The 22677-nt window shown below is 45.1% G+C and overlaps 1 protein-coding gene across 6 annotated transcripts in view; it reads left to right on the top strand.

Annotated features, from left to right (window-relative positions):
• CHCHD6 (coiled-coil-helix-coiled-coil-helix domain containing 6) overlaps positions 1-22677 on the top strand; it is a 249332-nt gene that overhangs the window by 38754 nt on the left and 187901 nt on the right. The gene's annotated exons all lie outside the window — the stretch shown is intronic.

Below are 22677 nucleotides of genomic sequence, written 5' to 3' on the forward strand. Positions count from 1 at the left end.
TGGCTGTGTAGAAGGAACACTGCTTCTGTACTTGTTAGACCTGGACACAAATTCACAAAGTACTCCCACTGTGATCTTAGACACCTCCCATAACCTCCACAAGCCTCAGTTTCCTCGTGTGTTGAATGGCAAACATCCAGAGTTGTAAGGATGCTTTAGTGATATGATGGAGGCCAAGTACCCAGCACTCCAGCTGGCAGGCGGAAGGCAGTCCATATATTCTTGACTTTGCCTGCAGGGGAAGAGAATTTCAGCAGCTGACTAAGGGTGGAGTAGAGGCTGACTCCATGGTGGCAGAGCAGGGATGCTACAGAGGACAGGTGGCATAGCGATCCCTGGGTGCTGACTTACTGGCCTTCCTCACCAGAGCGGGCAATCATCTGTTGGAAGTACTTGCTGCGCTCCTCCAGACTTGCACTCCTTTATTCTAAAGCACACCTTCCACATCCCACCAGGCATTTTCTCTAGTCTCCCCAGGTTAGTTTGAGCTTCTGGTAGTCTGGAGTGTTTTTGTGAGCCCTGGGCTCCTGGGAGGCTGAGGGGAGGAGCCCACTTGCAGGCATTCTTAGGGAAGCCAGTGCACCCCCACTCTTGTCGGCACTTCCTCCTGCCTCACAGAATTCCCACAGGCTTTCTCTGGAGGCCCTGTTCTCTGCTAGGACTGGGATGGTTGGCGAAGGCGGCTAAGGGGGAGTGCCTGCCAAGCAGAGCAGCTCCTGGTACAAGGCCTTTGTACTATGTGTGCCCAGCCACACAGCTCTGGGGACCCTGGGCTGACCCTACGAGGAAGGAGGAGGGGTCTGGTGTGCTCTTTGCCCCCCTCCCCTCGTCCCCCCATCAGGCTCGCACAGTGCAGGCAGGGCTGCCTCCCTCAGTACCCATTCCCGTTACTCCTGCTGGTTCTTTTTTTTTTTTTTTTTTTTTTTTTAATTTTTATTTATTTATGATAGTCACAGAGAGAGAGAGAGGCAGAGACATAGGCAGAGGAAGAAGCAGGCTCCATGCACCGGGAGCCTGATGTGGGATTTGATCCGGGGTCTCCAGGATCGTGCCCTGGGCCAAAGGCAGGCGCCAAACCACTGCGCCACCCAGGGATCCCACTCCTGCTGGTTCTGTGCACTCTTGTGCCCTTGGTCTCTTCCTGTGAGGCCATCAGTGCTCCCTGACACCCTAGCACCTTGTCTTCCCCACCCCCCACTGCTGCCACCTCAGTAGTCTCCTCTCTTGCCTCTGCACCTGCACTGTTTTCGGCCACCACGGGAGGTATGCTAGAGCATGCAGAGCAGGATTGGCTAAAGAGCCTCTGTCTGTTCTTGGGGCTCCCGAGTGTCAGACAATGTTGAACATGGGGCCCATTCTCTAGTTGACTGCTCGGACACGATGTTGGCACCTTATCTTCACGCTGACACACACTGGGCATTAATCGAAATACATTGCCATGGCACACGTGTGGAATTTCAAGCAGCCGCCCAGGCTGGCGCCTTCGATAGCCTATTGTGTGCTTAACCTCTTCCTAAGAGGTTTTTGATGAGAAATGAGTAACACTGTTAACTCTCAGCAGCTGGGTGTGTGGCAGGCTTTCTTTCTTCTCTTTCTTCTTCTTTCTTCTTTCTTCTTTCTTCTTTCTTCTCCTTCTTCTTCTTCTTTCTTCTTTCTTCTTCCTTCTTCCTTCTTCTTCCTCCTCCTCCTCCTCCTCCTCCTCCTTCTTCTTCTTCTTCTTCTTGTTTTGCTTTTCCCCTTCTTGATTCTCTGCAGTGCTTCCTTAATCTTTGCTCCAGAGGACTGGGCTCTGCCACCTCAGGATTTTGTTTTTAATCCACTGCTGCTTGAGACAAGCTCTGCTGGCACTACTAGGAGCAGCCTTGGCGGGGGTGGGGGGCATAAGGTGGGACCAAGGAGTCTTCTTTGCAGCCTGGGTAGTTTGGCCTGAGTTTTTCCCTTTGGCCTTAATTCCTGGGGAAGCCTCTTTATGGCTGCATGGGGCCACTGGGACTATTGGCTTCTCTTCTGAGATGCTCTCAGCTTTTAGAGTCCTTTTTTCCCCCTTTATCTCCTCTCCTTATTTTTCCTCAAGAGCTGCTACTGATGCATCAGTTTTCCTGATTGACATCTGAAATCCTGGAGAAGAATGACTCACTCAGAAGCCCAGGGTCTTGATGTGGCCAGGTGTGGTGTGTCGGGGTTGGCATGTCATTGAGGTGGTCTTGTAGGCAGTGTAAGAGAAACTGTCCGCTGCTTACTGTGTGGAAGAGCTTTGTTCACCTTTAGTTTCCCCAGCTGTAAAATGGAGGCTCTCACAGGCTTTGTGTGGAGTTTAGATGAGATAATGGTTTAGCATCTAGGAAAATGTCTGCATTGTAGTAGGTCCACAATAAAAATCCTACCTTAACATTTTCTTGTGCCCTAAGGCTAAAAAAGCATGATTTGCTGCCAGTTTCCAGATCATGTGTCTCAATCTTCTTTCTCTCTTCTTTTGTTCTGTTGGCGTGTCCTACATAAGACACCTGCTTCTTAACTACCCTGCCCCCTGTTTTCCTGGAACCTATTCTTGGCTGCCCCTTGTCTTCACCCCCATCTCCCTGCCCTGAAGGGTTAGTACTGACACACAGCCAATACCTCCTTCCCTTTATCCTCGTGTCCTTCCTCCATGCCCTGCTTGCCAGACTGTAGCTGTGTACACCCCTCCACATGCCTCTCTGAGCCTGGGTATGGGCTCCTGAGGGCTGCCCCTGGAAGTCCTGCACTGGGCTGAGGGTCCTCACTGCTGCTGGTTCATCTCCCTTTTGCCCTTTCCAGGTGGCTGCTGGGGTGTTCTGCACTGCACCTGTCCCAGGCACTGACCCACTCACCTGTTTGGCCCAACTCAGCTTTCTCTGTCCCTGCCTCACCACCTTCTCTTCCCCATCCTCTTACAAGGGGCCTTACTGTCTGTGGCCTGGGCCTCACCCTCCTGTCCCCTTGGAGCTTGCTCTGGTTCCTTCCATTCCGGCTCTCCATGCTCAGTTCCTCCCTATCTGAAACCAGCACCTCTTCCCAGCAGCCCCTCTGAGTGCAGCCTTGCTCTCCCTTTCCTTTATTATCTTGTTTTGAAACCAGCAGTAAAATCGTAATCTTGCTTCTCCAACTCATTATGATTTGGTCTTCATTTTCCTTGAGTATATTGTTCTCAGAAACTATGTCTTTTTTCCAAGAAATCAAATGACTTTCTTTATGTTTGCTCCATGGGGTATTGGATGCTGAAGAGCACCCCTGCCTTTAAACTTTTACTTCTGTTAACCTCTCTGCCTCCCTTTCTGCAAGCTCTGTCTGTCTACTCAATACACATTCACGGTGCTGTTGCCTGTGCTGGGTTGGGTCAGCCGTGACACAGTTGAGGCCCTGGTGGAGCCTACAGTCCAGTTGGAGAGAAAGACATTCAATGAAGAAATATTGAACTACAAACAGAGAGAAGTGTGATGCTGCTAAAGAACAGGTATTTAGAGAGAGAGAACCATTAGGGACCTAATTTAATTTGCATGGAAGTCTGCAGAGTCTTCTCTGGAGCAGACCTCTGAGCCAAGACCTAGAGAAATGAAAAAGGACAAGGAGAAGGACGCTGTGCTCAGAGCGAGGTGTATGTCAAGGGCCTGGGGTGGGAGGGAGTTCAGGGAGGCAGAGGAGCAGGAGGTGGGGGTGATGGTGAAGGGTCCTGTAGGCATGGTGGGAAATTTAGGTCAGAGACAGGAGGGAGCCTGTGGAAGTTCTCACAAGTGTGCTTAGAGTAGGTGAGGACAGGGGCAGGAGATCAGCAGGAAGCCACCCAGGAGTCCTGTGTGAGTTCATAGTGATCTAGACAAAGGACAGAGATCAGGACAGTGGCTGAAAGCTGCTGGGGAGAATTGCACAAAGAAGTGGCAATTGAGGTATGTGGAAGAAGAATAATGAGGTGTCAGGTCTGATTTCTTGAACTTCTGGTTTGAGGTGCCCTTTGCTGACAAGGGGATGCCTAGAGGAATGCATTTTCTCTGCCCTCCCCCTGCCTTTATCCCTTCCTAGGTGGATGTGCTGTCTGCAGGTGGTCCTAATGTCAGGGCAGAGACTGAGCTGCTGTAACAAGCCCCCAAATACGTTCATTCCTCCTCCAGTAACAGTCTAGAGGTGTGTGGATGGTCCCCAGCTGGTGGGGGCTCCGCCAGCCTCAGCACCTATGGGTTCGAGGTGCTTGCTCGGGTTCTTGTGCTTCCCAGCCCATGGGAAAGTGAAGGGGCCGAGCGGGCACATGCCTACTCAGTCATTTAAGGGCAAGACCTGGATGCTGTTTCTGGACATATCTTCTTGTCAGAAAGCAGTCACATGGCCGCGCCTAGCTGCTGGTTGCCTAGGAAATATAGTCTAGCTGGGAGCCCCGCTGAAACACTACTAGCCTAGAGGAAGAGAAGAATGGTTGTTGGGGGACAGTGGAGATCTGCCACTGTTAACTGTGGCCTCCTCATTCTCCCTCAAAGACTCCCTCCATGTCTACCTTTGGCCTGATCTCTTTCGAGGGCTTTGCATATCTGGGTGCTGGTTAGACGTATCTCTCCTAAGGCCTTCAGATACCTCCAAGAGAGAATGTCCAAAGCAGAAAGGTCTTTCCCAACCTATGCTTCGTACAGTCATTTGTAAAATATTTTGACTTGTGAAAACTGCTCAGTCGTCCACGTGGAGCAGTAAAAGGCTATAGAGAAGGTACAGCTCAGCCCAGAAAGTCAAGGGACGTATTTCTGAGGAGTCAGAGGAGCTAATACATCAGAGTTGAGCTGTCTTTGCTTTCTTCTTCCTAGTGGTCAGCTAGCCTTCCAGGAAGCTGGCCTGAGGGGCTTCTGCTGAGACCTCAGACATGTATCGCTGTTGTTTTGAAGATGATCCATCAGAATGCTGAATGTGGCAGGGCACACAGCTCTTTGCTGGCCATCTGTTCACAGTTGGGCCCTGGCCAGACCTCACAGAGGGATGGTGTTTTCCAGCAGATCAAATGGAGTTAGAAGTCCTTCAGGGCTGGGGACTCCCACCTGGAAGTTGTGGAGCAAGATGAGGAGGAGGACTGAGGTAGAGTCTAAACCAGCCTGGCTGCTGGTGCCTAAGACTCACTGTTGGGTCTGGCCCTGCTTGAACATGGCCACCTCTGGAATGTGAGGTCCCTGAGTGAGTTCCCCCACCTTCTTCCCAAGCCCTCCTCTGAGTGAGCAGACCCACCCACCTTTAATGCTAATTCCCTTTGCAATGAGCCTGAACTTCCTTGCATCCCAGTTAAAGCCAGCCCATTAGCACTGTCCCATCTGTCACCATAAGCAGAAAGTTCTTCTAACATGTGGGCAGGCAGCTCTCCCATGCTAATGAGGAATCTTTGAAATTCCTCCAGGGACTCCGAGGTGGCGAGGTGGCGCAGTAATGGGCCCAGGCTTTGCCCTCCTCGAAAGGAAGACGCAGCTGACCAGAGGCAGTTGGTTCTCTCTGCGGACCCCAGCATGACCCTCTTGACCTCCAGAGGCTCTGGAAGGATGGGAGAGTGAGATAACAGCAGAGGGCATTCTCATCTTTCTTGCCCTCTGGTTTTCCCTGGAGTCAACACAGGACTGGAGGAAGGGAATGCTTGTTTTATCTTTTGTCTGGTCTTACAGGGCTGCTTGGGGGCTGGTGTTTTCCTCCTGACTCTGATAGCGCTGCTTTGAACACAGCTGCTTTTTCTCCTTAAGGAGAATTGGCCTGTGTTGTGCTAACTTGATCCTTGCCTCCGCTCCCCTAGAGTTGCGGGATTCTGCTCCTCTGCTGGGCTCTGGCCAGAAGAAAGCTGGGGTTTCAGGATTTTCAGGTGGAGAATGTTCAGTTTGTGGTTGTGTCCAGCAGTTGGATTAGGAGCCGTGGCACAGCATGGCTCGAGGAGCCAGATTATGTGGGATCAGCTCCTGTTTCCCAGCTGTGTTCCTGGGTAATGTCATTTAATCTCTCCATGTCCCTTCTGTGAAGGGGATGATGGCTGTGCCTGGTTGCCACATTGTTGTGAAAGCTTCTTGAGGTGGTGTAGGAAAAGTGCTTAGAGGGGGTCTTGGCATGCCTCAGTGCCTGTCCCCTCAACTCGTGATGTCAGGATCTCACTCACCACCCTCTGCCATGTAGCAGGCCCTCCTCTTCAAGGCCCCTTGCTCTCTCCACTCAGGGATACTTTGTAATGCCCAGTAGCACTTACTCATTTGATGGCCACATAAAGGATTTTCTGTTCTAAGGAGTTCATCAGGTTTGTGTTGGGGGCAGGGGTTGGCCTCTCCTGTGTCCCTGCCTGGGGCACTGCATTTTCTGCACTCACTGGGGCAGGCCCTGGGGTTTAGGAAGGTTGGGAAGGAGGCTCTGAGAAGAACCCCAGCCAACTCCTTCCTACTCATCCTGTCATGGGTCCTGTGGGAATGGTGTCGCTAGTTACCACAGTTAGGATCCTGCTGCGCTTTGTGAATGAAATGGAGGTCGTCATTCTGGAATCCCTGCGTGTTGGCCCACTAGGTGGCAGTCCTGGGCCGCTCGTCAGCCTGTAGGACCGGGGCTTGGAGCAGGCCTTTGTAGGCAGGGGGAGGCGGGCAGGTCCCTTCCCCTGACATGCTCCATTTGAGGTCTGGGATCTAGCTGAGAAGGCTAGAAAGGCCTATTATTCTGGGCCCAGTCTCCCATTGCCCCCTTCACCTTTTGTTGGGGGTACCCAGGTTTTTGTTCTTGTGGTCTGAGGCCTTCCTTTGTTGTGGCTGCCCTGGGACTGGTGCAGATCATTGGATGGGGTTGGCTAGTAGGGACACATCATCCTGCCATCCAGCCCCTTCAGTGGGGCCGCCTCGGGGAGAGCTCCCCTCTCTTCCTACAGTGTTCTATTCTTCATCCAGAAAGTTGCTGATAGCTTGACTTACATCCAGAGAAATGTAGAGGAGGCACAGTTGGGATTAGATGAGGAATGAGAAATGTTGGGGTTTTATGCTGGGCTGGGCCAGGCCTGGGCGTTCACTCCTCATCCACAGGTTCCTTTGTTCCCAGAGCTGGTAAGTCCCATTGCCTTTCCTTGCCAAATACCTGAGGTCAAGGCCAAATTAAGAGCTGGGTCTGTGGTCTTCTTCCCTAGCTGGCAGATGGGAGGAGAGACAGTAGGACTCCTTCTAAAAGCGCTTCCTTAGGAGCTGGTGGCACCCTCATGTGCCTTTTCCTTGGCTCCCTTTTGCAAAACAAGCAGATTCTGACTTTGCTATGGGTGGATGGACTACCATGGTTTTGACAGCCAGGGAGATTTTTCAAGGCCTGGAGAAGAGACACAGAAAAATGAGCTAACATAGTGGTGACTTGGACTTTCCGTGGTAAATAGCTTGTTGGGTTTAAGGAACCCCCAGTAGGCATCTAAATGGACTTTCTTGCTTGTTTTTGCTGAGAAGCCAAGGTGCGGGCAGCAAGAGCTGTGCCATCCTTTTGCCCTCCTGAAGGTGGCAGAGGAGGGGTAGGGAGGGAGTCTTGGCCTGGGGCACATCATCCTGATGATATTCTAGTGAGCATGCTGCAGCCCGCCTGCATGCCTGCTGTAGCTCTGGCTCGCAGAGCACTAGCCCAGGCTGACACTGGCGTGGAGTCCTGCATAAACACTGGAAGAGCCTGGGTGGAAACAGCATCTAGAAGAGCTTGCTGAGTTGTCTTAGCCTTACCGGGGCCTTGGCATTCTTCTCTCAGATTCTCATGGTCCTGCCCCTCTTTTCCACCTCATCTTTTTATCACCGCCACCCCCTGCCTCCCCTAGCTTCTCTCTGGCATACAGACACATTGCCCAGAGCCTTCATTGGCTGCCTTTCCACAGTGGTGGGTGAAGTGAGGGGCCATAGGCTTTGTTCTTTCTGCTCTGTGGACTGTAGCACTCCAGCGTGAGTCTGTCTGGGTGGCAGCGGGTACTGAGTGCTGCAGCACCCACGTGCCAAGCCCCGCTGGAAGTTGGTGCCACCTGAGAGATTTGAGATAGGGCAGCCTGGAGAAGCTCTTAAGGACTGTTTTCCCGGCAGGGATGAGGAAGACAGATATGGCCTGTCTCGAGCCTTTATTAGGAAAATACTGCTTGGAAGGTGGGGTACAGATTCCAGAAAGAGTTGGTGGGGTGGGGGTTCTTACTAGGATTATCTATGTGCTTCTTTAAAGAGTTCTCAGCAACACAGAGAGAGCCCTGTGAGCCTGGTCTGGGCATACAGGTAGATAAAGCAAGGAACCTGTACCGTGTTAATCCATCAAATAGTTGCAGTAGATATGGCTCCAGTTCTTTGGACTGGAGTCTGAAGTGCCTTCAGAGGGAAACATCCAAAAAAAACCTTATCTGTGCTACTTAAGTTGTATGGCCTTGGTTAAGTATCTCTAGGCATCAGTTTCCCCATCTGTGATTAGGGACAGGGTCATTGCAAAGGTAGAGTGTAAACGCACTCAGAGTGCCTCGCCCAGTGCTTCATATGCACTGGGTCCTCAGTGAGCTGGCTTGTGGTCAGCACAGCCTTTCCTTCAGCTCTGAGGCCAGGTACTCAGTCTGTGGGGAGGGGTCACACCTCCCTGTGAATGTCAGTGCCAGTACACCCAGGTGCACCTCTCTCAGCTGAGCTCTGTGTAAGGTACTGGCTGTGGCAAGCAGGGAGCTGGGGAGAGAAGGCTGGCCTGTCTAGGAGCAAGCTTTCTGACGTTTGCTCTCAGAAGAAGGTGGCTTTGAGCAGCTCAGCTGCCAAAGTGAAAATCCTGTGTGCTTACCCTAATTGGTTTTCAGGAGAGATTGATTTTTGCCTGTGTAACTGCTGCTAGGAACCCTGATGTCTTTCTCCTTAGGGATCATTTTTGTTTTTAGCCACCATAGAGTCCATCCTCCACCTTTTCTGTAAGGATGCATTTAGGAGCCCTGGAGATGAAGATAGGCTCCTTCAGCCCTTTGGCCTTTTGTGGCTGTCCCTTGGAAGGGTCCCCAGGTTAAGAAGCTGATGGCAGACCAGGAGATGGCCACAAGGAGGAAGTGAGACTGCTGTGTCTTCCTGGGTCATTACCTCAGCGAGGTAATGAGTGGTCACATTCTAGAATCTGGGGGAAAGGAGACTGCAGAGAGATTTCAGGGCCCCTCAGGTAGATGGAGAAGAATAGCCTGGAGAAAAGCAAGCCAGCTGCCCTGGTTCCAGGGAGAGCCAAAGAAGGCACAAGATACATAAATGGAACCCGGAGAGAACCTGAGGAGGGAGAGGGTTAAAAGAAGCTAGAGCTGAGTATAAATGCTTCTTACAGCTCTCCACGGGGTCTGTTCTGGCTGGCATGCAGCCGCTCTGTCTTCAGGAGGGAGGGAGGTACACAATTATAGATCATCAGAGCTGGAAACAGAGCAGGTGCCGAGTCTGTCTCGCTCAGCTTCGTGGCTGTATGGGGGACCTGTGGCTCAGATGAGCCTAGCTGGCCTGTCTAAGGGCCCGAACTAGTGCCTGTGTCTAAAGTCCCAGAGCATCTGTCTTGGGCTCTGGGTTGATAGCACTGGCCAGGGGGTCATCTCGAGGCTCTGCTGCACAGCATGGCATCAGGAAGTGTCTTTCACACCATTTCTTGAAATCTAGTAGTTGTGCTGAGCTCCTCAGGGATTCTGCAATATATCTGTATTTGAGTCACTGTAGCTCTTTTTTTGGCAGCCCGATTATTTAGGCCTGACAGGTAGGCACAACTATCTCATTAAATGCAGATATATTTGTGTGGCTTGAAAAAAAAATGGAACATTCCATTAGTCTAAAAAAAGAATACTGGTCGTTCCTTTTATTCAGAAATTCATTGTATAAAAATTTGTTGTCATTGAATTTATGAAATGGGAACAAGTATTACTTGTACCTTATTATTGTGAAATGCTTAGGTGTTAAAGATGCTGTAGTATGTCTCTGTGCATGTGCACCCCTACGCCTGCATGTGTAGATACAGCCACTCCTCATGCCTGGTCCTGGCCTAGGTGCTCTGCATGTAATTTCTCAGTTGCCCTTACAATGCCCCTGCTAAGTAGGGACAGTCTCAGCCCTGGTTTGCAGATGACTCTGAGGCATGAGAGTTTCACTCACTTACCCAAAGCCCAGCAGCAGAGCTAGAATGTGAGCCCCTGGTCACAGTAGGTGGTCTCTACTGATACTGGAGAGCCAGAAGAAAATTACAGCTGCTGCACAGGGCAGACCTCCAGACTCGTGCTGTGGGGCAGAGCTTCCCCGGGTGGCCACCCCTCTGCCTTATCTCCACCCCCATTATGCATGAGAATCTGGGGCGGAGGGAGGTGGAGAGAGGAAATAGAGATAGTAGGAGCCTCTTGGGTGATTCTGTTAAATACGCCCACTATTGAGAATCGATAGTTTTTGTAAAAGAAGAAAGATGAACATTATTAAAACACTTCTCCTTTGTCTCCAAAAGAATGGCTGGGAGAGCCACAGGCTGTTTGGAGCACCTAGCATCCTGAGTGAGGGTGGCATCTGCTTTAACCTCTTCCTCACACCCCCCTGGGCTCTAGAGGGTTTTTCATCCTGACTTATGCATGTGGGTCAGTGGGGAAGTGGAATTTGTGTCTCAGCGGTTTTCCAGGGTTGCATCCCTTCTGAAAACTTCTCTCCCTCTACGCTGTTACACCCACACCATAGGCTGGAGGGCCAGGGAGGCGTCTGTTTCCTCATCTGTTATACCCAGCCACCCCACAGGGTGCAAGGACTAACTGAGGAATCATTCATTTGCCTATTCACTCAACAGATATCTGTCCAGTGCTTTCTGTACACCGTGGCCTGTGCCAGGCACTGGGATATGATGTGGACGAAGCAAGTTCTCACCGTTTGTGCTTGAATTTTAGGTGTATAGGATATAAATACAGAGAGACACACAGTAAACAGATAATAAGTCAAATGATCAGTATCGTGAAGAAAAACAAGGCTTGTTTTCTGAGGACACAATGTGAGGGTAGTTGTGCTTTCTTCTTTGCTGTCAAGATAAAATTCACATAACACAACATCTTAAAGCATTAATTCACTGGCATTTTGTACGTTTGCTTTATTGTGCAACCATTACCTCTGCCTAGTTCCAAAACATTTTTATCACCCCTAAAGAGGCCCCTTTGGATGCACTCTCTTATATATAGGGAGGTGACATTTGAGCAGAGAAGTAAGGAAGTGATCCATGAGACTTATCTAGGGCAAGAGTTCTCTTGGTGGAAGGGACAGCGAGTGGGGAGGTAGAGCTTCTTTGGCAAATCTGAGGAGGAGCAAGGAGACCAGGAAGGCTGATGCACATGAGTGGGGGAGAGCTGTAGGAGGTGAGGTGGGTGGGACTTCGGAAGCCACGAAGTGATCCAGTAGGCCAAGGGCAGTGTTGGATGGGGTGGAGCACCCAGTGGCATACTAGGCAAGCAGCAGGTGCTCGCTCACTTGGTGTGCGGCATCCTTCCTGTGTGCCTCCCTGGTCCTCTCTACAAGTCGTAACTTCTTGGTTTAGTTAACTTTGTCTGGAATCTGTGTATATCATGTTAATGTTAAGGCAAGAATCATGTTACATGTGTTTGGTTTGTATCCTTATACACCTGTAAACTGACTAGTGGTGGTATTATGCATTTCTACCTCTTTCTGTGTGTTTCCACATGGAAGAAAGTCTTTAAAAATCATATATTTATGTTTTCCTTCATAAAACTATAGGTAGTGCTTGGGGACATTGCCTCAAGAAAAAAAGATGTAACATATCTGGAGAAGATCCAGGGAAAGATCTTTAAAATTAGTAAAGCAGGTATGAGGTGGTAGTGAGCAGGGGATAAAAACGAAGTAGGAATGTGTTTCTCTGCAAGGATAGTCTCAAAGGTGAAAGGCTTGTGCACCTTGGAAGGCCAGGGCTGCCTTGTTTATGATGTATACAGCTCATTGGGAAAGTGGAGAGAGTGAACACAGGGTCCTTCACCAAACTCAGACCAGAGCCAGGAAGTATTTCTTGGAGATCAAATAGGAAATGTTGCTGTCACACAGCACAGAGATATCTTGGGAGAAACACCACGAATGGAACAGGCTAGATGAGAGGGGAATGGGAGAGGGAGAAGCAGGGAGCCCAATGCTTCTGGGGCCGAACCCAGGACAAGCCGAAGACAGGTGCTTAACTGACTGAGCCACCCAGGCACCCTGAGCCAGTTTTAAGAAAGGTTTAGATCAAAAGTTATTTTTTTTTAACATTTTATTTATTCATGAGAGACACAAAGTGAGAGAGAGAGAGAGAGAGAGAGAGAGAGAGAGGCAGAGACACAGGCAGAGGGAGAAGCAGGCTCCATGCAGGGAGCCTGACATGGGACTCGATACCGGTCAAAGGCAGCGCTAAACCGCTGAGCCACCTGGGCTGCCCCCTAGATCAAAAGTTATACAGGGGGATCCCTGGGTGGCGCAGTGGTTTGGCGCCTGCCTTTGGCCCAGGTCGCGATCCTGGAGACCCGGGATCGAATCCCACGTCGGGCTCCCGGTGCATGGAGCCTGCTTCTCCCTCTGTCTGTGTCTCTGCCTCTCTCTCTCTCTCTCTCTGTGACTATCATAAATTAAAAAAAAAAAAAAAAAAAAAAAAAAAGGTTATACAGGGAAATGCCTTCCACAGCCAAGCAGGCCCAGAAGCAAGTGAGATTTGGCAACATAAACAACAGGGAATGGTGAGGACTGGGGCATTGTGGGGCTCATATGGCCCTGCTGGCTGTGTGTGTGGGCCCAGGGGTGCTCAGCTAGAGATATGGGACTTTATGGGAATTTTTAAATGCCAGAAACAGTTCAGGCTTTTAAAAAGAGGAGGAAGAAGCTGGAGGAGAAAGAAGACATCATGTGGTTTGAACAATACAGATCTGAAGGCTGAAGGGAGTCCAAAGGCCCATGGAGTTCCAAACTCGGGTTTGGATAAACCTACTCTGTAGTCTTTTGAGAGGATTGCAGGTTGCCAGTAACTTTTTGAGCTGGAATCCCATAAGCCCTCTGTGGCCCTGTTGATAACCTTAAGTTTGTCATCTGTAAAACAGGCCACCACCAGCTGCTCCATGTCCATGGGGAGCTTTAAAAATCTTGATTAAAAGGCCTCAGCTAAATAGAAAAGACACCCTTGGCGAATTGACAATCTTTTCATGGCCATCAGTGCCCATCAGCAGGCGCCACCCCCAGTGTCCCCTCCAGCCTGTAGCTGTCTGCTATTTTTAGCTCTTCTGTAACTCCATTAACTGTATCCACCTCCTCATGCCACTTGTCTGTATGTTTAATTATGTAAATGGCATTACAAATCACAGTGGTGTTGAACTACATCTCATTTCTCAGAGCAAATCAGAGCATGTTACACTATGTCTTGTTGACCATTCAGTCTGAAAGTAGGCACAGTAGAGGGTGAATTGGTTGCTGCTTATGAGGAAATGACTTGGGAGAATGGAGGTCTCTGTAAAGGGGATCTCATGGGATGAATGTGGAATTGCTCTAAGTGGTTGACTTTTTTCTCTTTAACTCAAAACATGGGTTTTGTATCTCTGAAGCCAGTTCATTGCTGACTCATTTTTGACACCTGGCTCTAATTCCCAAGCCACAGCTCAAGTGTGTGTTTGAGCAAGGAGGGATGTGCAGTGAGTCCCTGAAGTGTGGGAGGAGGATGGAGGGGGCCAGCAAGACCATCCTCTGGCAGGTGCCCTATAAGAGGGACTGCTTTGAAACTACCCTGTAAACCTTCCCCTCTGTTAGGTGACTGAATATGTTCTTTCAGAAAGTCCTTCCATCTGTCTAAACTGTATACTTATGTTGTAAGTTAAGCTCCTTCCCTTCTGATAGATCGCCAGTGAAGGATAAGCAGTGAGCACCTCTCGAGTCAGTCTTGACTTTTGTGCTCTGGGATCCATCATCTTACTCTGTGCTCTGTTGAACAGTTCATTCTTCGCTGTTTCCTTCTAACAGCTCCCTAGAATGGCTAGACCTTCCTGCTGGCCCTCTGGCATCCCTGTCTCCTCCTCTCAACCTGCTTCTTCTAGGGACTCTGATCTCTGCCTGCCTGCCCATTTGTGGAGTTTCCATGAGCTGCTGGTCAGCCTTATTACTCTTTCACAGTGATTCTCCCTGCCTGCCAAACAACAGGGTTATGGGGGGGGGGGGGCGCTCACTTGGCCAGTGTCACCACCAGTGAGTCGCTTGAGTTACCCACAGGTGTTATCATCTTATCCCTGCACTTTAGCACGTGTCTCATCTCTTAAGAACAAGAACATTTCCTCCCTAACTAAGGTAGAACAGTCAGAGACTATGTCTTATATGTGGGCCATCTTCTGTTTCCCTGGATGGCTCAATTACATCCTTGATAGGCGTCTTTGAAAAACCCAGGGCCCAATCAAGGATTCTGCATCTCTCCAGTGTCCTCATAGAGCAGTTGCCCAGGCATTGTGTAGTCTTTTTAGGATGTTGACACTGTTGAAGGGTCCAAGCCAGTGGTTTTGTGAAATGTTCCTCAGCTTGTGTGTGTCTGATCATTTCCCCGTGATGGGACTCCAGTTCAGTGTTTTGGTCAAGATGATTACATACATGCTTGTGTTCTTCTGAGTGTTCCATATCCAGAGATGCAGGATGTCACCTTGTCTAATTGGTAACATTAGATTTGTTTACTTGGTTAGGGTGGTGTATACCAGATTTCTCTGGTTTACAAGTACCTTTTCCCCTCTGAGATTAATAAGTAATCTGCAGGGTAATGCTTTCAGATGGAGTGGAACATCCTGTTTCCAAAGTTTCTCATCCAGTAATTTTCTACTCATTCCATTCATAACAGTCTTTATGGTTTTTCATCATTGTTTTATTGTGGTAAAATATATATAGCATAAAAATGGCTATTTTAACCATTTTTAAGTGTATAGTTCAGTGGCATTAAGATTATTCAGAGTGTTGTGCAACCATCACCACTATGTATCATTTCACACAGAAACTCTGTACCCACTACACACTATCCTTCTACTTTTCTGTCTCCATGAATTTGGCTACTCTGGGGACCGCATATATGTGGAATTATATAGTACTTATCTTCCTATGGCTGACTGATTTCACTTAGTATGATGTCTTCCAGGGTCAGTCATGTTGTAGTGTGTCAGAATTTCCTTATTTTTTTTTTAAGAAATAATATGCCATCGTATGTCTAGAACACATTTGTGTATCCATGCATCTGTTGATGGACATAGGTTGCTTCGCTCTTTTGGCTGTTGTGAATAATGCTGCTGTGAGTATGAATGTGCTGCAAATACTGTTCAAGTTCCTGCTTTCAGTTCTTTTGGGTGTGATCATATGGAGATTCTATTTTTAGTATTTTGAGGAACTGTTATACTGTTTACAAAGTAGCTGTGCCGGGGATCTCTGGGTGGCTCAGCTGTTTGGCACCTGCCTTTGGCCCAGGGTGCAATCCTGGAGTCCCGGGATCGAGACCCGTGTCAGGCTCCTGACATGGAGCCTGCTTCTCCCTCTGCCTGTATCTCTGCCTCTCTCTCGCTCTATGTCTATCGTGAATAAATAAATAAAATCTTTAAAAAAACAAAACAAAACAAAGTAGCTGTGCCATTTTTTGCTCTTACCAGTAGTGTCTGAGAGTTCCAGTTTCTCCACTTCCTCACCAACATTTATTCTTTTTCATCTTTTTCTTTTGTTATGTTTTTTTTTTTTTAATAGCCATGCTAGTAGGTGTGAAGTGGATTTTGTTCTGTATTTTTCTCTAATAGCTAGCGATGTTGCGTATCTCTTCATGTACTTCTTGGGCACTTATATATCTTCTTTGGAGAAATGTCTTTTATATTCTTTGCCCATGTTTCAGTTGGGTCGTTTGTCTTTTTATTACTGGCTTATCAGAGTTTTTATATAGTCTGCACACAGGTTCCTTACCATATATGTGATTTGCAGATGTTTTTTTTACATTCTGTAGGTTGTATATTCACTCTCTTGATAATGTCCTTTGATGCAAGAAGTTTTTCATTTCAGTGGTCCAACTTACCTATTTTTTTTTCTTCTGTTGTGTATACATTTTAGTGTTGTATCCAAAAATCTATTTCCAATTAACAGGTAACTAAGATTTACCTCTGTGTTTTCTTCTAAGAGTTTTATGGTTTTAGCTCTTATACTTAGGTCCTTGATTAATTTTGAATTAATTTTTTATATGGTCTAAGTAGGAGTTTAACTCCACCTTTTGCACCTGTACCAGCACCATCAGCTGAAGGGATTATCCTTTCCCCATTGAATGGTCTTAGTACCTTTGTCCAAAATCAGTTGGCCACTTTCAAGAGTGAGGATATAAAGACATTCAAAGATTAAAAAAAAAAAAAAAACCCAAAAATTAGTTGGCCATACATATATGGGTTTATTTCTGGACTCTCAATTCTATTCCATTGGTCTATATCTATCCTTATGCCTATACCACACAGTTTTGATGACTGTAGCTTTGTGGTAGGTTTTGAAATAATGAAGTGTGATTTTTGTCCTTCTTTTGCAGAGTCGTTTTGGCTGTTTGCCTCACCATCTGCAATTCCATATGAATTTGAGGATTGATGACTCCAGTAGGAAAAAAAAAAGATGTTGAAATTTTGATAGGATTATATTGAATCTATGGATTGCTTTGAGTAGTTTATTAGTTTCCTAAGGCTGCTGTAAACAAAGTACCACAAACTAGGATGGCTTACAGAACCAGAAATCAAGGTATGTTAGGGCCATGCTATATCTGAAGGCTCTAGGGAAGAAGCTGTTCTGTGCTTTTCTCTTATTTCTGGTGTTTGGTGGAAAATCCTTGGTGCTCCTCAGCTTGAAGCTGTATAACTTCAACCTCTGCCTCTGTCTTCACATGACATTCTTCCCTCTACGTCTCTGTCTCTATGTCTGTATTTTTTCTCCTTTTGTAAGGACACCAGTCATATTGGATTAGGACCCACCTTTATCCAGTATGACTTCATTTTAACTAATTACATCTGCAAAGGCCCCATTTCCCAGTAAGTCCATGTTCTGAAGTTTTGGTGGACATGAATTTTAGAAGGATGCTCTTAAACTCAAGTACTGTTAGCACTGGTAACAATATTTTTCCAGTCCATAAACATGAGGTGTTTTCCATTTATTGAGGTCCATTTTCCATTAATTTCAGTGATGTTTCATAGTTTTCAATGTACAAGTCTTTCATATCTTTCCTAAATTTATTCCTAGGTATTTATTCTTTTAGATGCTATTATAAATGAAATTGCTTTCTTAATTTTCTTTTGGGTTGTTCATTGCTGGTATACAGAATTGTGACTGATGTTTGAGTGTTGATGTTGTGCCCTGCAACTTTGCTGAGCTTAATTAATTATTAGCTTAAATAGCTTTCCTGTGGATTCTTTGGAATTTTCTATATAAACAGTCATGTTATCTGCAAATAGATGGTTTTCTTCCTTTCTAATCTGGATTCCTTCTATTTCTGTTTCTTACCTAGTTGATCTGGCCAGAACTTAACAGTTACAATTTTGAACAGAGTGGTAAAAGTGGGCACTCTTACTTTGTTTCTGATTTTAGGGGGAAAGCTTTTGATCTTTCACTAATTGACCATGGTGTTAGCTGTGGGTGTTTTACATACGGCCTTTATCATGGTGAGAAGTCTCCTTTTATTTTTATTTTTCTGAGAGTTTTTATTTATGAAAAGGCATTGGATTTTAACAGATTCCTGCCTTTTCTGCATTAATTGGGATGATCCTGTTTCCCCCCCGCCCCCGTTCATTCTTTTGATGTGATGTAATATATTGGTTGATTTTCTCATGTTGAACTGGTCTTGCATTCCTGGTATAAATCCAATAGGTCATAGTATAAAAATCCTTATACTATGGTATTGGGTTTGGTTTGCTATTATTCATAAGAGGTAATGGCCTATAGTGTTGTTTTTTTTTTCTTGTGATGTCATTATCTGGCTTTTTTCTTGTTGATGTCATGCTGATCTTACAGAATGAGTTAAGAAGTGTTCCCTCCTCTGTACTTTTTGAATTAGTTTGAAAAGGATTGCTATTAAACCTTTATATGTTTGGTTGAATTTACCAGTGAAGCCATCTGGTCCTGGACTTTTCTTTGTTGGGAGGTTTTTGATTACTGATTTAGTCTCTTTACTTATGATAGTTCTTTGAGATTTTCTATTTATTCTTGAGTCAGTTTAAGCAATTTGTGTGTTTCTAGAATTGTGTACATTTCTTCTGGGTTATCCAATTTGTTGGCATATAATTGTTTATAATACTTTCTTTCATTCTTTTTATTTTTGTAGACTTAGCCCCCAGTTTCATTTCTCATTTTTAGTTATTTGTATCTACTTTTCCCCCTTTGTCTATCTAAAGGTTTATCAACTTTTAAAATCTTTTCAAAGAACCAACTTTTGGTTTCATGATCTATGATTTTTTCTCTATTTTGTTTTCCTCCATTTCTAATCTTTTTGTCCTTCTCCTTCCCTTTTTGTATCTCCTTCCCTTTGCCAACTTTGGTTTGCTCTTCTATTTCTAATTCCTCAAGGTGTATAAACTTAGGTTGTTGATTTGAGATATTCTATTTTAGATGTAAGCATTTATATTGCAAATTTCTCTTGAGGCACTACCTTTACTGCATTCTATACATTTTGGTGTGTTATTTTCATTTTCATCCATATTGAGGCATTTTGTAATTTTGCTTCTGTTTTTTTCTTTGACCTGTAGGTTAAGATTATATTGTTTATTTTCCACATATTTGTACATTTTTAAGTTTTCCTTTTCTTATTAATTTCTGGCTTCATTCCATTGTGGTTAGAGAAGATGCTTTCTCTGATTTCAATTTTTTAAAATTTCTTGAGACTTATTTTGTGGCCCTAACATACAGTCTATGGTAGAGAGTTCTGTTCTACGAGTGTTCTGTTAGGACTAATTGGTTTATAGCATTGTTCAAGCCCTCTATTTTCTTATTGATACACTGTCTAAATGTTTTATTCATTATTGAAAGTGAGGCATTGAAGTCTCTGACTCTTATTGTAGAACAGTGTATTTCTCTCTTTTATTCTGTCAATGTTTGCTTCATATACTTTGGGGCTCTATTTGATGTATATATGTTATAATTGCTATTTCTTCTTGATGAATTGACCCTTTTATCAATATGCTCTTATTTGTTCCTTGTGACTATTTTTGACTAAAAGTCTGTTTATTCCTGACATTATTATGGCCATCCAACTTTTCTGGGTGTAATATCTTTCAATTTCAACCCATGTGTCTTGGACTTAAAGTAGTTCTCTTGTTGATAGCATATAGTTGGATCATGGCCTTCATCTCTTCTGCTAGTCTCTGCCTTTTGATTGGAGTGTACATTTACGTTTAATTACTGAGAAGGAAGAACTAATCCTGCCTTTTTTCTCTTTGTCTTCCATATGCTTTATAGTTCATTTTGACCCTCATTTTCCCCCATTAATGCCTTCTTTTTTGTTTACTTGATTTTTTATGTAGTGAACCAGTTTGATTCCTGTTTCTTTTTGTGTATATTCTTTAGATTTTTTCTTTGTGGTTGCCATGGAGATTGCATTTAGCATCCTAAATTTATAACAATCTAATTGAATTGATACCAACTTAAATTCAGTAGCATAAAAAAACTCTGCTTCTAATTTATGGAGACAGAAAGTAGAATAGAGGGTTACCAGGCCTGGGGGACAGGCAGAAGGAGTTAACTGTTTAATTGATAGGAACTTTTCTTTGGGATGATGAAAAAGTTCTGGAAATGGATAGGGTGATGGTTATACAATATTTTATTTTATTTATTTTATTTTTATTTTTATTTTTTAAAGATTTATTTATTTATTTATGATAGAGAGAGAGAGAGAGAGAGAGAGGCAGAGACACAGGAGGAGGGAGAAGCAGGCTCCATGCCGGGAGCCTGACGTGGGACTCGATCCCGGGACTCCAGGATCACGCCCTGGGCCAAAGGCAGGCGCCAAACCGCTGAGCCACCCAGGGATCCCCTATACAATATTTTAAATGTAGTTAATGCCAATTAAACTATACACTTAAAACTGGTAAAATGGTAAATTTTATATTATATATGTTTAATTACAATGAAAAGTTAAAAAGCACTTATCTTATACAACTTTGTCTCCCTATTTATGTTATGGTTTTCCCAAATTATATTTTTATATTTTAATTTATGCCCAGTAACAAACTTATAATTATTTTTTATGCATTTGTCTTTTAAATCATGTAGGGAATAAATCCTTTTTCCTTTCCTTTCCTTTCCCTTTCCTTCCCCCTTCCCTTTCCCGCCCTTTCCCCTTCCCTTTCCCCTTTCCCCTTTTCTCTTTTCCCTTTTCCCTTTCCTTTCCTTTCCACATAGAGAGAGAGAGAAAGAGGCAGAGACACCGGAGGAGGGAGAAGCAGGCTCCATGCTGGGAGCCCAACATGGGACTCGATCCCGGGACTCCAGGATTGCGCCCTGGGCCAAAGGCAGGCACTAAACCGCTGAGCCACCCAGGGATCCCCGAGATCTTTATTTCTTAATAACAGCTTTAAGTTACTCTCTAGGTGTTTTTTCATTTCAACCTGAAGGATTCCCTGTAGTATTTCTTGTGGGGCAAGTCTAGTGATAATGAACAGGTTCAGATTTTGTTTGTGTAGGCATGTCTTAATTTCTCTTTCATTTTTTGAAGGACAGTTTTGCAGGGTATGGAATTCCTGGTTGAAAGTTTTTTTCCAATACTTTAGATGTGTCTTCCTATTGTCTTTTAACTTCCATGGTTTCAGAGAATAATCAGCTAATCTTTCTGAGGCTCCCTTGTATATAATAAGTACTTTCTCTTTTGCTGCTTGAATATCTTTTCTTTAATAATTTGATCATCATGTGGATATTTTAAAATTTATTCTACCTGAAGTTTGTTGAGCTTTTTGGATTTGTACATTTATGTCTTGCATCATATTTGGGGAGTCTTAGCCATTGTTTTTTCGGATATTCTTTCTGCTCCATTCTCTCCTCTCCCATGGAAACTCCCATAATGCAAGTGTTAGTTCTCCCAATCTCCTGAAGGCTATTTCTCTTTCCTTCCACCTTTTTTCTTTCTGCTCCTTAGACTCAATACTTCCTGTTACCCTATCTTAACATTTGCTGAGTCTTCCTTCTGCATGCTCAGACCTGCTATTGAACCCCTCTAGTGAGTTTTCATTTCAGCTACCAAAATTTTTGGTTGGTTCTTTTATAATTGTTTCTATCTCCTTATTGGCATTCTCATTTTGTTTATGTATCATTCTTTTGATTTCCCTTGTTACATATCCATGTTTTCCCTTATCTCTCTGAACATGTTTAAATGATTTTTGTGTAGTAAGTCTGATGTCTGGGCTTTTTTGGGGACCATTTTTATTAGTTTTGTTCCTTTGAATGGGCTATGCTTTCCTGTTTACTGTATCCTTGTGTGCCTTTTTATTAGTTGTTATTGTTGAACACAGGACATTGGAGTATAATACTGTTGTAGCTCTGGAATCAGATTCTTTTTTTTCCCACGGTTTACAGTTTTTAAAAAAAATCTTTTTAAAGATTTTATTTATCCATGAGAGACACAAAGAGAGAGAGAGAGAGAGAGAGAGACAGGGCCAGAGACAGAGATACAGGCAGAGGGAGAAGCAGGCTCCATGCAGCCTGATGTGTGACTTGATCCTGGGTCAAAGGTGGCGCTAAACCGCTGAGTCACCTGGGCTGCCCCCCAAAATTTTTTTTAAGGCCATAGCAATCTACCTATTTAATGATTTTTCTAAACTATTTTTGTAAAGATTATATTCCTTGTTGCATATAGTAACTGAAATCTCTATTTCTTTAGTTTCTGTCAGCTAATACTTTGGTAAGAACTTCTTTTAATGTCAGGGGCTTACACAACAACACACCAGAGAATAAGGAAAAACAAAACAAAAATCCAGACACTTTCTTAGTCCTTGGCAGCCTGGCTTATGTTGGGCACCCTCTCAACAGTTAGGCTTATATTGAGCCTAGAAGTCAGCACAAAGTGAAAAGTTGGGGTCTTCTCAAATCTTGTCTGAGTATCTGATTTGCCCTTGGCCTATGGGTAGCTTTCCAAATGTTCCTGTATATATGGAATTAAAAAAAAGAGATTTTATTTTATTTATTTTTAAAGATTGGTGGATTTATTTTAGAGCACAAGAACAGGGGGGAGGGGCAGAGGGAACGGGAGAGAGAGAATCTCAAGCAGATTCCCCATTTAAGCAGATTCTGATGCAGGGCTCAATCTCATGATCATAATACCATCACCTAAGCCAAATCAAGAATTGGATGCTTAACCAACTGAACCACCGAGGTGCCCCACCTTTTTTTTTTTTTTTTTTTGAATCTGTACATTCAACATGGGACTTGCACCTACAGCCCTGAGTTCAGGAGTCACACGCTCCATTGACTGAGCCAGCCAGAAGCCCCCTATATATATGTGTGTGTGGATTTTTAAAGTATGTCTTAATGTTTCAAAGAATCTTCCCTAACTTTTCTTCCCAGGTGGTCTGTTGTCTGTCTGAATTGTTATCATTTTCCCCAGAAGCACTTGCCCCTCTTTTAACCTGAGTGCTGAGGTAGGTGAAAACAGGAGAAATGTGCCTTGCATAAGTCCTTCAGGGAGCCCCCAGACAGGTTAGAAAAATCATACACAGTAATTTACAAGTAAGATCTGCTTCCTCTGTAACTG

This window comes from Canis lupus, chromosome 20 (genome assembly GCF_011100685.1).
Source record: "Canis lupus familiaris isolate Mischka breed German Shepherd chromosome 20, alternate assembly UU_Cfam_GSD_1.0, whole genome shotgun sequence".
Taxonomy (NCBI): domain Eukaryota; kingdom Metazoa; phylum Chordata; class Mammalia; order Carnivora; family Canidae; genus Canis; species Canis lupus.